General features: G+C 44.4%; 1 protein-coding gene across 1 annotated transcript in view; it reads left to right on the plus strand.

Annotated features, from left to right (window-relative positions):
* The window catches only part of CLHC1 (clathrin heavy chain linker domain containing 1), a 213,134-nt gene that overhangs the window by 57,467 nt on the left and 142,776 nt on the right, over positions 1-12,891 (plus strand). Inside the window, exons 13-14 of the mRNA XM_067705043.1 lie at positions 57-284; positions 1,278-1,423. The gene's annotated coding sequence lies outside the window, so the exon portion shown is untranslated. The remainder of the gene's footprint in view (positions 1-56; positions 285-1,277; positions 1,424-12,891) is intronic.

Here is a 12,891-nt window from a genome sequence, read left to right on the forward strand (position 1 = left end):
CTGTATATGGAATTGCTTTTGAATGTCCTACTCTTTCATATCTGTCCCCCAAAAAGGGAAAAGGAGAAAAATGGAAGGAGGAAAAGAATGAGTATTGGCCCTTTAAATCCCCAGAGGTCACTTCAGCTGGAGCGGAGAGGGACTTGCAACAGTGGAGGGAGGTGCAACTAGAGTTCTGGAGTAGCAATCAGTACTCAGAGCACAAATCCCTTATGTCTGGAAGACATGGTTCTTCTTGACCACCTTGGCTCCTGCAAGCTACGTGCAAGCTGCTCCAGGAACAGGTGCACAGCTGCCTGCCGTGGGGCTGTGGGTGTGGGATGGATAGCTGCTACTGTACTAAGAGGTAAAATGGACTGAAGTTAACTGCACTTTACTGTCCAAGCCTTCGTCTGGAAGTTGCAAGCCTTCAGTAGCCTCCAGAGTCCCCATAGTTGCGTCAGACAGGTTCTGCCCGAGCAATTGTTGTTTAGGAGGCGAGACAGATTCCTGGTGCTCCCTACTCTGTCATCCTCCCAGAAGTATTTGTATTAATAAGAAGATGGCCCTTTAAAGAAAAAAAAAGTTACTCTACATTAAAATGTTTTAAATTCTAGTGCTTTTTCTCTTCTTGAGCTTTTCAAGTTGAAGTAGGGATGAGGGTGGAGTGAGTGGGGTGAATTTGGGCCTGGAGTTGAGGGCTTTGTTTTCTAGACAAAAGATTTCTTTTCAAGACATTTCAAAGGCTGTACTGTAGTGGGATCCTGCCCGTTATGCAGCAATCCCACACTGTTACACACTTGACCAGACCCTCGTGGCCTGGCTGACTTTTCTGTTTCTGCTACTCCACGTTGAAGCACAGGCTGTCTGCAAAGCTGTTGCTTATACCATAATTTCAGCTTTGAAAAATTCTGGCATGTTCAGTCTATTCTTTAGAAAAGTAAGAAATGTATACACAAAAATATCCCAGGCTGGTCAATTTACTGCCAGATTGTAGAAAGTCTATTTTCTCAAAATCATTGAGATGGTTTCAGAACCAATTGAAGAGAGAACCTGGTTATTCTTCTTACACAGTATTCAATCCTTGATTCAAAGTGGGGGGGGGGGGTGAGATTATTACAGAGTTGAAAGCAAGACCCTGACCTAGGAAGTAATTCTGAGAATTCCTTGTTATTTTCTGACTCAGCCTGTCTAATCAGAGATCCCAACATAAAACATAGCTTTTGAAGGGAGCCCATGAGCCAAGGTCAAGCTTGCTTTCACCTCACAGTTGGGTTTCTCTTGTCTTTGTTCCTCAGCTCTGCCTCTATCAAAAATAAGACAGTGAGCTTGTGGGTCAAGCAGCTTGTAATTTCTCCAGGCCCATTGTGTGGAGAGAAGGAGAAACCACAATGCCTGAAGCCTCTTGAAGAGGTGAATACATTTGGAGGACATGGAATCATCTGTAAGTCAGACTTTCTTGATCCCAGTACTATCAACATTTTGGACAGAAAACTCTGTTGTGTGAGGCTGTCCTTGCCCCGTAGGATGTTTAGCGGCATTCTGGCCTCTATCCACTAGATGGCGGTAGCTCTCCCTACTCGCCACCCCAACCAGTCAAGACGAGCCGAAACGTCTCTAGGCCTTGCCAAGTGGTTGAAAACCACTGGTGTTAAGTTTTCCTAATGAGTATAAAAACCCTACCAATCCAGAGTTAAACATAATAATTATTCAGTGGATCAAAGATAGCCAGATAAGTGAATGTACCTCCTTTATTTCTCTCTCCTACATAAATCGTTATTTACTGTACAGATCCAGGAAGCATCCTGAGATAAGTGCAGGGAAACAAGCAAATAAAATAGGGCTTATCTCACTTTCAATTCGTAACTCAAATCTAAATATCTCAAGGATTCTTGACAAGAAAGAAATAGCTAATGTGCTCAGATTCTTCTCATAGGCAGAAGCATGCGACCCCCCAACATGAGCTGCCCGCCTCTGGCTGTGTTCTGCAGAATCCCCCCACCCCTCCCCATTCTCTGGGGGGCACAGTGGCTTCTCTGTTCCCAGGAACCATGCAGCCTCAGTTCTTTTTTTCTTCCCACCTCTTGATCCCTTCCTACCTCTTCAGTTAGAAGGCCTGTTAGGTTCTTCAGGCTGTGGGAATGCTGGCTTTGAAGAGTAGAAACCAAGGACTGTGCCCTTGTTGACTTATTGATGGTGCCTTGTTACTGTGCCATTTGCCACGCAGGATGATAAAGCTGACTCTAATAGAAGAAAAATTGATAGCCATTAAATTGACCAAGATTTGAAAGAGATTCCTTTGTGGCCTTTAAAGAAGGCCACAGACGTGATGATGGGATGGAAAGTATAACCTTCTGCAAAAAAAAAAAAAAAAAAAAAAATAGTGGAAATGGGATCATTCACCTTGAATAAGAGATTGAAGATGAATCGTGAGATGTCACTAAACCGATAAGCTTATGTTTTCTACCTCTGCCTAAGATAGCAGAAAGAAATCAATACATGCAGGATGCGAGGAATTTAAATTTACTGTAGGAGAACATTTCTGATAGTTAATTAAGGTTTATCAACTTTACATGGGGTGCCAGCTCCAGGGTGGCTTTGGAATCGTCTTTAAACGTCTTTAAGAATTGCCTGTACTGGATTCTGGCTGCCTGGCTCAGGTAGGGTGTGGTCCTGCAAGGGGAGGAATGGCCTCTTTGGTCTCACTGCTCAGGCACGTGGATGGCGATGAGGTGACAGCCTGTCACCTAGACAGAGCCTTAACTGCATTTTCTAAATCGGGACTTGGGCCATGTGCTTTCCACAGGTGTGAGTTACTTGGCCAGATTCAACAGATGGAGGTTTTCTCTCTGCTTTCAGTGCGGCTCTGTATGTTTACTCTGTAATCAGAGCTGCCACTTGGGTTCCCCCAAGCTGATTCTGAGATGGAGGCTATTTTCTAGGGTGGCACCCATGGTCTCAACACTATGGGAGGAGGGGGGAGAAAGTAGGATCCAGCAGAGGGAGAAGGTAAGCTCTGTAGCAATCCCAACAAAGAGCTCAGCTGACCACATGGCAAGTTCAGAGGCTGGAATGGACCCTTTCAGGTGTCCCCTGTTGAGGCAAGAGGGCTGGGCCTTTATCTACTTGTGGATGAGTCACTGCCCCTGAAGAAGGCAAGACCTTGGGCAGAGCAGCTTCCTTTAGCCCAGGCAGTCCCCAAAGAGGAGGGTTTGACAGCTGGAGGTCTTCTTCTAGCAGCATTCCCACCATGGGGAATAAACCCTCCATAAAAGAAAGGGGACCTGGGGGTGCATCCCTGTGTTCACCACAGGCAGCTTTCCCTACCATCTACTCACATCTGAGACTTGTCTTTACCCTTTACCTATTAATACAAGAAGCATTTTCCCTCCTCCAGGAACATATCTCCCTTAATCTTGTTCCCATCCAACCCTTGTCACCCTAGTTAGTACACAGAGTAAATGCAGTCTCAGATTCTGTTGATTCTGAAATGTATTCTATCCTCCCTCCCACCTTCCCCCACTTCCTCACTTCCCTCCTTCAACTCTCATCAGGCAGATTCACCTGCTTCCAATTTGAGCCTCCTGACAGCCAGCCTGGATGGCAAGTTATGTGTCAGCTGATTTCTTCCTCTTTGGAGTTTTTCCATTATTCCCTTAATAGCCACATATTCCGCCTCTGCCCTCTGCCAATACCTTGTGCGTGAATTCCCAGGACAGTAGTGCAGCTGGCCTGGAGCCTGGGTTAGCTCAGCCCCTAGCTTGTGAGACTTTGATCACGGCCTGTTTTCTCGATTAGCTGTCTAAAACGAGGAGAGGCCATTGGACTAAGTGATCCCCAACATCTCTTTTTAACTCCAACAGTCAATGACTTTTTAATTTGAAGGATTTTCACAAAGGAAAATGGGAACCAAAAGGGATTCCAGATTCCACAGTCTTCACTTCCTATCCCACCCACATAGGAGATTGGAGCCTCCTTTCCCAAATAAATGCAAGATGTGGGATTAGTTATGGCACACTCTGAAATGTCTGGGAGAGTGAAAGTTTAGAATCCCCAGAACATTTTCGAAACCAGTCTGAACTGAAATCAGAAAATTCTTAGCAGCCCATCTTGCGGCTGCACTTAGCCTCTGCCTGTGAGGCTCTCCTGTGAGGTGAGTGAATGTGAATCAGGACTTGTGTTGAGCTGTAACCAAATTCCTGAAATGCTCAGGGAGTCCATTGCAGCAAGAGTGGTTTCCTGCTGGTTTTATTCTACTGGTCCCCCTCCCCTTTTCTTAATCTTAGAGGATTTAGCTATCACTATTGGTATTTTCTGTAGCCTTTGTCTTTTGTTTGTTTTTTTTCATGAGACTGGGCCAGGGTAAACTTTGGCCCTTGAAGGGAACTCAGGCTCAGGGGGCCAGGTAAAGACCCTTCAAATTGTCCTTTCTTTTTTTTTTTTTTAACATCTTTATTGGAGTATAATTGCCTTACAATGGTGTGTTAGTTTCTGCCTTATAACAAAGTGAATCAGCTATACATATACATATATCCCCCTAACTCCTCCCTCTTGAGTCTTCCTTCCAGCCTCCCTATCCCACCCCTCTAGGTGGTCACAAAGCACCCAGCTGATCTCCCTGTGCTGTGCAGCTGCTTCCCACTAGCTATCTATTTTACATTTGGTAGTGTATATATGTCCATGCCACTCTCACTTCGTCCCAGCTAATCCTTCCCCCTCCCCGTGCCCTCAAGTCCATTCTCTACATCTGTGTCTTTATTCCCGTCCTGCCCCTAGGTTCTTCAGAACCATTTTTTTTTTTTTTAGATTCCATATATATTTGTTAGCATACGGTATTTGTTTTTCTATTTCTGACTTCACTCTGTATGACAGACTCTAGGTCCATCCACCTCACTACAAATAACTCAATTTTGTTTCTTTTTATGGCTGAGAAATATTCCATTGTGTATATGTGCCACATCTTCTTGATCCATTCATCTGTCGATAGACACTTAGGTTGCTTCCATGTCCTGGCTATTGTAAATAGAGCTGCAATGAACATTGTGGTACATGACTCTTTTTGAATTATGGTTTTCTCAGGGTATATGCCCAGTAGTGGGACTGCTGGGTCATATGGTAGTTCTACTTTTAGTTTTTTCAGGAACCTCCATATTGTTATCCATAGTAGCTGTATCAATTTACATTCCCACCAACAGTGCAAGAGGGTTCTCTTTTCTCCACACCCTCTCCAGCATTTATTGTTTGTAGATTTTCTGATGATGGCCATTCTGACCAGTGTGAGGTGATACCTCATTGTAGTTTTGATATGCATTTCTCTAATGATTAATGATGTTGAGCATACTTTCATGTGTTTGTTGGCAGTCTGTATATCTTCTTTGGAGAAATGTCTGTGTAGGTCTTCTGCCCATTTTTTGATTGGGTTGTTTGTTTTTTGGATATTGAGCTGCATGAGCTGCTTGTAAATTTTGGAGATTAATCCTTTGTCAGTTGCTTCATTTGCAAATATTTTCTCCCATTCTGAGGGTTATCTTTTCATCTTGTTTATGGTTTCCTTTGCTGTGCAAAAGGGTTTTAAGTTTCATTAGGTCCCATTTGTTTATTTTTAGTTTTATTTCCATTTCTCTAGGAGGTGGGTCAAAAAGGATCTTGCTGTGATTTAGGTCATAGAGTGTTATGCCTATGTTTTCCTCTAAGAGTTTTATGGTGTCTGGCCTTACATTTAGGTCTTTAATCCATTTTGAGTTTATTTTTGTGTATGGTGTTAGGGAGTGTTCTAATTTCATTCTTTTACAGGTAGCTGTCCAGGTTTCCTAGCACCACTTATTGAAGAGGCTGTCTTTTCTCCATTGTATATTCTTGCCTCCTTTATCAAAGATAAGGTGACCATATGTGTGTGGGTTTATCTCTGGGCTTTCTATCCTGTTCCATTGATCTATATTTCTGTTTTTGTGCCAGTACCATACTGTCTTGATTACTGTAGCGTTATAGTATAGTCTGAAGCCTGGGAGCCTGATTCCTCAAGCTCCGTTTTTCGTTCTCAAGATTGCTTTGGCTATTCGGGGTATTTTGTGTTTCCATACAAATTGTGAAATTTTTTGTTTGAGTTCTGTGAAAAATGCCATTGGTAGTTTGATAGGGATTGCATTGAATCTGTAGATTGCTTTGGGTAGTAGAGTCATTTTCACAATGTTGATTCTTCCAGTCCAAGAACATGGTATATCTCTCCATCTGTTTGTATCATCTTTAATTTCTTTCATCAGTGTCTAATAGTTTTCTGCATACAGGTCTTTTGTCTCCTTAGGTAGGTTTATTCCTAGGTAGTTTATTCTTTTTGTTGCAGTGGTAAATGGGAGTGTTTCCTTAATTTCTCTTTCAGATATTTTCATCATTAGTGTATAGGAATGCAAGACATTTATGTGCATTAATATTGTATCCTGCTACTTTACCAAATTCATTGATTAGCTCTAGTAGTTTTCTGGTAGCATCTTTAGGATTCTCTATGTATAGTATCATGTCATCTGCAAACAGTGACAGCTTTACTCCTTTTCCGATTTGGATTCCTTTTATTTCTTTTTCTTTTCTGATTGCTGTGGCTAAAACTTCCACAAGTATGTTGAATAATAGTGGTGAGAGTGGACAACCTTGTCTTGTTCCTGAACTTAGAGGAAATGGTTTCAGTTTTTCGCCATTGAGAGCAATGTTGGCTGTGGGTTTGTCATATATGGCCTTTATTATGTTGAGGTAAGTTCCCTCTATGCCTACATTCTGGAGAGTTTTTATCATAAATGGGTGTTGAATTTTGTTGAAAGCTTTTTCTGCATCTATTGAGATGATCATATGGTTTTTCTCCTTCAATTTGTTAATATGGTGTATCACATTGATTGATTTGCATATACTGAAGAATCCTTGCATTCCTGGGATAAACCCCACTCGATCATGGTGTATGATGCTTTTAATGTGCTGTTGGATTCTGTTTGCTAGTATTTTGTTGAGGATTTTTGCATCTATGTTCATCAGTGATATTGGCCTGTAGTTTTCTTTCTTTGTGACATCTTTGTCTAGTTTTGGTATCAGGGTGATGGTGGCCTCATGGAATGATTTTGGGAGTGTTCCCCCCGCTGCTATATTTTTGAAGAGTTTGAGAAGGATGGGTGTTAACTCTTCTCTAAATGTGTGATAGAATTAGCCTGTGAAGCCATCTGGTCCTAGGCTTTTGTTTGTTGGAAGATTTTTAATCACAGTCTCAATTTCAGTGCTTGTGACTGGTCTGTTCATATTTTCTATTTCTTCCTGATTCAGTCTTGCCAGGTTGTGCATTTCTAAGAATTTGTCCATTTCTTCAAGGTTGTCCATTTTATTGGCATAGAGTTGCTTGTGGTAATCTCTCATGATCTTTTGTGTTTCTGCAGTGTCAGTTGTTACTTCTCCTTTTTCATTTCTAATTCTATTGATTTGAGTCTCCTCCCTTTTTTTCTGGTTGAGTCTGGCTAATGGTTTATCAATTTTGTTTATCTTCTCAAAGAACCAGCTTTTAGTTTTATTGATCTTTCCTATTGTTTCCTTTATTTCTTTTTCATTTATTTCTGATCTGATCTTTATGAATTCTTTCCTTCTGCTAACTTTGGGGTTTTTTTGTTCTTCTTTCTTTAATTGCTTTAGGTATAAGTTTAGGTTGTTTATTTGAGTTGGTTCTTGTTTCTTGAGGTAGGATTGTATTGCTATAAACTTTCCTCTTAGAACTGCTTTTGCTGCATCCCATAGGTTTTGGGTCTTCGTGTCTCTAGTGTCATTTGTTTCTAGGTATTTTTTTATTTCCTCTTTGATTTCTTCAGTGATCTCTTGGTTATTTAGTAATGTATTGTTTAGCCTCCATGTGTTTGTATTTTTTACAGATTTTTTCCTGTAATTGTAATCTTGTCCTTTCTTCTTGAGGCTGACTGTCTCATTCAGTAATGACAGACCATGATAAATGGGTTGCATACAGTAAATATAGCACAGAGCATGGAAGCTGGAGAGAAACAGCTTGTGGAAAAGTGAACCTGGGTCTTCCCTGGTGGCGCAGTGGTTGAGAGTCCGCCTGCCGATGCAGTGGGCACGGGTTCATGCCCCGGTCCAGGAGGATCCCACATGCAGTGGAGCGGCTGGGCCCGTAAGCCATGGCCGCTGAGCCTGCGCATCTGGAGCCTGTGCTCCGCAATGGGAGAGGCCACAGCAGTGAGCGGCCCACGTACTGCAAAAAAAAAAAATAGTGAACCTGGCTGTTGAAGAGCAGAGTTGAGCTTATTTGCATAGTAACTCAGGTGTGGTTACTTATTTATGAAGCACATTTCCTCTGAGGTGTGGAAAATAGGCTGTGAACCTGATTCTGCCCTTGAACACTCATGGTCAGGAGGCAGAGCCCAGTGTGACCCCCCTAACCCTCCCCGTACCCCCTCCCTGGTGCTCCTGTTACTTCCCTGAGCTTCCTCTTGTCTTCCCTTCTTGCTAGACTGTGAGATCCTGGAGGGCAGGGACAGTGTTTGGTCACCATTTTTTCCCTGTGCCCAGCGACTCACCTGGCACAATGGCAGGCCTTCAGTAAATACATATGTCATGAATGGCATTTGGCAGCCAAGCCTGCAACTACCTGGACGTTGGAGGGAGATAAATACAAAAGAGGAGGAGAGGACTTGGAGCTCCCAAACTAGACACCCGCCCTGAAGCCAGAGGAGGAAGTAAAGTTAGAAACAGAGAGACAGAAATAGCGCCATTTGAAGAAGGGGTCAGCTGTGGACCTCTTGCAGGAGAAAATCCCAAACAAACTTGACCTTCTTCCAAGTGAATGATTTGACTCCTCCAGAACAAGGAAAAAAACAAAAACAAAACAACCCACATAATTCCCCACCCTGCCAATAAAAATGCCTCTACCCCAAACAGCAATTGCTCCAGACTCATAATGGTGCCCCAGTTACACAGCAGAAAGAACAAAGAAGTGATTTAAGCATCTTGAAACTGAAATAGCTATTGCCAAACACCAGAGGATCAGCGAATCATTAGATTGCAGAAAATTCAGAACCTCTGAGGCCTCTGTATTCTTCCATCCTGATGTCAGACTGCTGGCAGCCCACGCTGAGCTGCTTTATAAGACCATGCAGCTAGGCCACTAGAAAGATGAGAGGAGGGAGGAAAGGCCAGCTGGCCTTGCTGGGGGTTTGGAAGCTCTGCATTGAAGATACCTTAACCAGCATTGGACACTGTCGTTTCTCTGCTCCCAGTGATGAATGAGGCCAAGGCTGGGCCTTTTAGCTGATTAGACACAGATGTGGATGTCTCTGAGTTTATCAGTCAGGGGCCTGGCAGGAATACAGAATTTATCCCAGGTGGTTCAAATAGAAAGACTTTAATAAAAGCATCCACAGAGCAGCAGGCAGGGTTGAGGGAACAAATACGGAACATTGAGGTACCTGAAGACTTGCGTTGGGGGAGCCATTACTTCCCTAAGGCCAAAGGGCAAAGGGAAGAAGGAAGTCTTGGTGCCTGACCCAGTGGGACTGCGGCTGTGGAGGAAGGGCCTCCAGAGACAGGGCTCCAGGGCAGGGAGGGAGTGGGGAAGAAATCCCTGCCCGTTTTTGCTGCCTCATGTTGGCCAAACCGGAAGCCAGCCAGCAAGGGTGCTCAGGATGGTGCCTTCCTCAGGGGTCAGCTCCTGGGGCTGAGAACACGTGGAGGTGAGTCAGATGGAGGTCAGTCAGTACACTGACCACTAACCTGATTGCCATATAGCTACATTTCCTATAGCTTCTTACATGTTATCTCATTTAATTCTCATAGGTACTCTAAAGCCGGCTGAGCCTGGGATTCTGCAGAATACCAGAGCTTGTGGGCATAGCGCACACTCATGCCTAATGGCGGGTTCGGGCTGATGAGCTGACAAGAGGGAAGCGTGTTGAAACCTATCATCAGGAGCTAGAGGCCAAAGGGACTCTAAACGTCAGTTAGAAATGAAGTCACTGGGACGGTGACTGTGAACAATTTGTCGGCTTTCTTCAGCCTTTGTAATTTATGCTTTTTATCCTGAATGTTTCCCAACAGTAAGGCTGTCTTCTGCTCAATAGGCAGTCCTGTCAGGGAGAGAATCTTGTGGGTTGCTGTGGGAAGTGACGGTGCTTGCAGAAAGATCAGGTCAGGTCCCAGGAGTCATGGTTGAGGGAGGAAAGGGAAGCACAAAGGCCAGAAGCCAGCTGTCCTGAGGAGGGGGTATGGCTGGGCCCAGGGGCACAGGGCCTGTGCTCTGTCTCTGACTCCTCAGAGCTAGGAATCTCCCCCTGGTGGTTCTGCTTCCCTGCCTGAGGTTGAGCTGGGAGCTGTTCTCCGCGGCATAGGTGCAAGCTGGAGTGAGTGACCTTCCAACAACTCGGGGCAGCAGACACTGACAGTGGGTCTACTTTACTGTAAGGTAATCCAAGCAAGAGCCGCCACTTGATATGAAGGGCAAGTTCTTATCACCAAATAAATATTTCATCATTCGAGGCTCCAGTGAATCGAGGCATGGACAGGGCTTCGGTGCACACCTGAGTCCCCTGCCCCCTCTCAGATGTCCAGTGGCTCCTGCCCGGGGCGGGGGGAGAAGGAAGGCCTGTGGCTGAGCCATTAGAGGAGGTAGGAGAGGGCTTCCCCTCCATAACCTCCACCCAAGTGCTGAGTCACTCAGGTAGATCACCTCTCTGCGCCTTAGTTTTCTCAGCTGCAAAATGGAAATGATTTCCCAGCCCAGTTCTAGGGCCCTTTCTTGTTGCAGAGACCAAGTGTGATAACACAGGAAGGCATTTTGGAAGGCAGAAAATGTCACATCAAGTGTACCAATTATTAATACCAACAGTGTCTTTTCAGAAAATGTCCCTCAAGAGGCCTAAACCATACTTGAGTTACTTTTATTCATTCATTTATACATTTAACAGATATTTACTGAGTACCTGCCATGTGCCAGGGGTTTATTTTCTGCCTTATGGATTGGCAGGGTGCTCTGTATTCGTTTCTCCATTCACCAGTCCTGCCCTTCAGAGGTTTTATTTTAACCTCTGCTCTCCAGGGTTGACAGGGAGTATATAAGTAAGTCGAATGCTTGTTGGGGTTGATGAGGAATATATTGACTGAAATGAGATTTCAATGCCCCTGCTCATTACCTCCAGTTGTACTGAGGTTCTGCCTTTTTGCCGAAGGAGCTGCAGGCTGGGTGTGAGTAGGGAGCTGAGTAGCCCTGCAGGGCACCATGGCAACCACGATGAGGGACTGCCACCAGGGAGTTTAATGTCACGTTGTACCTTGAAGCTCATCAGCTGTGGGCCCAGCAGAAAAGTAACCCTTCCCTATTCTGGGAGGTGGAAAAAAGGAAGAGAGCCAGGTGTGATGGATGCAGCTCAGGCAGGACTGTATTAGCATCTGATGAATATGCTGATGTCATCAGAGGGGAGTTTTCCCTTTCAGTGGAACCTCTGCTTGCTGGGAACTCGGGAGGCCAGGCCCCAGCAATGGAGAAAGGCACACATGCTGCTTGGTTATTAAATCCTGGGATGTCTTCTCAGGACATTTGCCTCAGAGCAAGAAGCATGGGGGTGGGATAGAGAGAAATTAGGAGTTTGGGATTAACATAAACACACTACCTATATAAAATTGGTAAGCGACAAGGACCTACTGTATAGCACAGGGAACTATACTCAATATCTTGTAATAACCTATAATGGAAAAGAATCTGAAAAAAAATATATATGTATAACTGAATCACTTTGCTGTACACTTGAAACTAACACAACACTGTAAATTAACTATACTTCAATAAAAAATAAAATAAAATTCCAAGACAAAAAAAGAAAAAAAGAAGCATAGGAATAGAGGGGCTCCCACACGGTGGGGAAGTTCAGAATTCTTTGCCTGTCCTGAAGGGGAATCCTCCTGAGTTAGTCCTGCCTTCCTGTCCCCAGATCCGTCGCCTCCGGGTGTGTGATATTTTGTTGTTCCTTTGTTTAGTTCATAAATCAACCCTCCTACAGCTCTCATTTCCTAGTAGAACATGTTGGTGGGCACCCAGTAGATGCCTGGATTATCTGATAAAACCAGCCTCAGTCCAGAAGAAAATTGTCTGTGAAGAATCACTAAACAAGTACAAAATAGTGTCCTTGTTGAAACAGAAAAGGAAATAAATGTGAGACAGGGTCTTGGGAACTTAGTGTCCCTTGGTTCTTTCAAAATATGCTCCAACTCCAGGACCCCAGGGAGGCAGGTGCCGGTAGGGGAGCAGACAAGCAAAACCCTTGCCTTGGTTCACCCACCACTTCACGGCTCTGGTGGAATCAGCCCAGTCTCAAATACTTGGTAGTAGGCCTTGTCTGCTAGGAATTGGTGCTTCTGCATCTCTCTCCTTTTATCTTGCTTTCTTGTCATCCCCACACTGACCTCTTTAAACAAATCTAGCCTCCTCTTTTGCCTCATCAAACCTGCAGGCAGGCCCAGGGGCTGAATAGGAGCTGCATCCAGCGGTGAAGGTGGGCCATGATGATGAGGGGGATGATGGTGGTGATGAGGACACAACACCAGCTCCTCCTGTCACGATCACTAGTTAATAGGAGCACAGTGATGATGGGGGTTGACAGGCCTGCAGCGGGTTTACCTTATTTTAGCTTCTCTTTGCAGAGGTGATTTAGGATTTCATAAAACTCTTCCTGAGCTCTGGCATTTGTCCTTCATTGTTTCTCAGACCCAGGATACTATTTTGGTTTAGAAAGTTCGCTTCTTTGTGCTGCCGCAGGTAGTGGATGCCAGCTCCTCAGAGGAGAGGACCCAGAGGTTGTCTATTTTCAGAGGCACTGCACCGGCTGCCCGTTCAAGATTGATTTTTTTAGATTGTTCCCTGTAATTGCACGGCACTATGCTGCCCTG

Source organism: Pseudorca crassidens, chromosome 14, assembly GCF_039906515.1.
Source record: "Pseudorca crassidens isolate mPseCra1 chromosome 14, mPseCra1.hap1, whole genome shotgun sequence".
NCBI lineage: Eukaryota > Metazoa > Chordata > Mammalia > Artiodactyla > Delphinidae > Pseudorca > Pseudorca crassidens.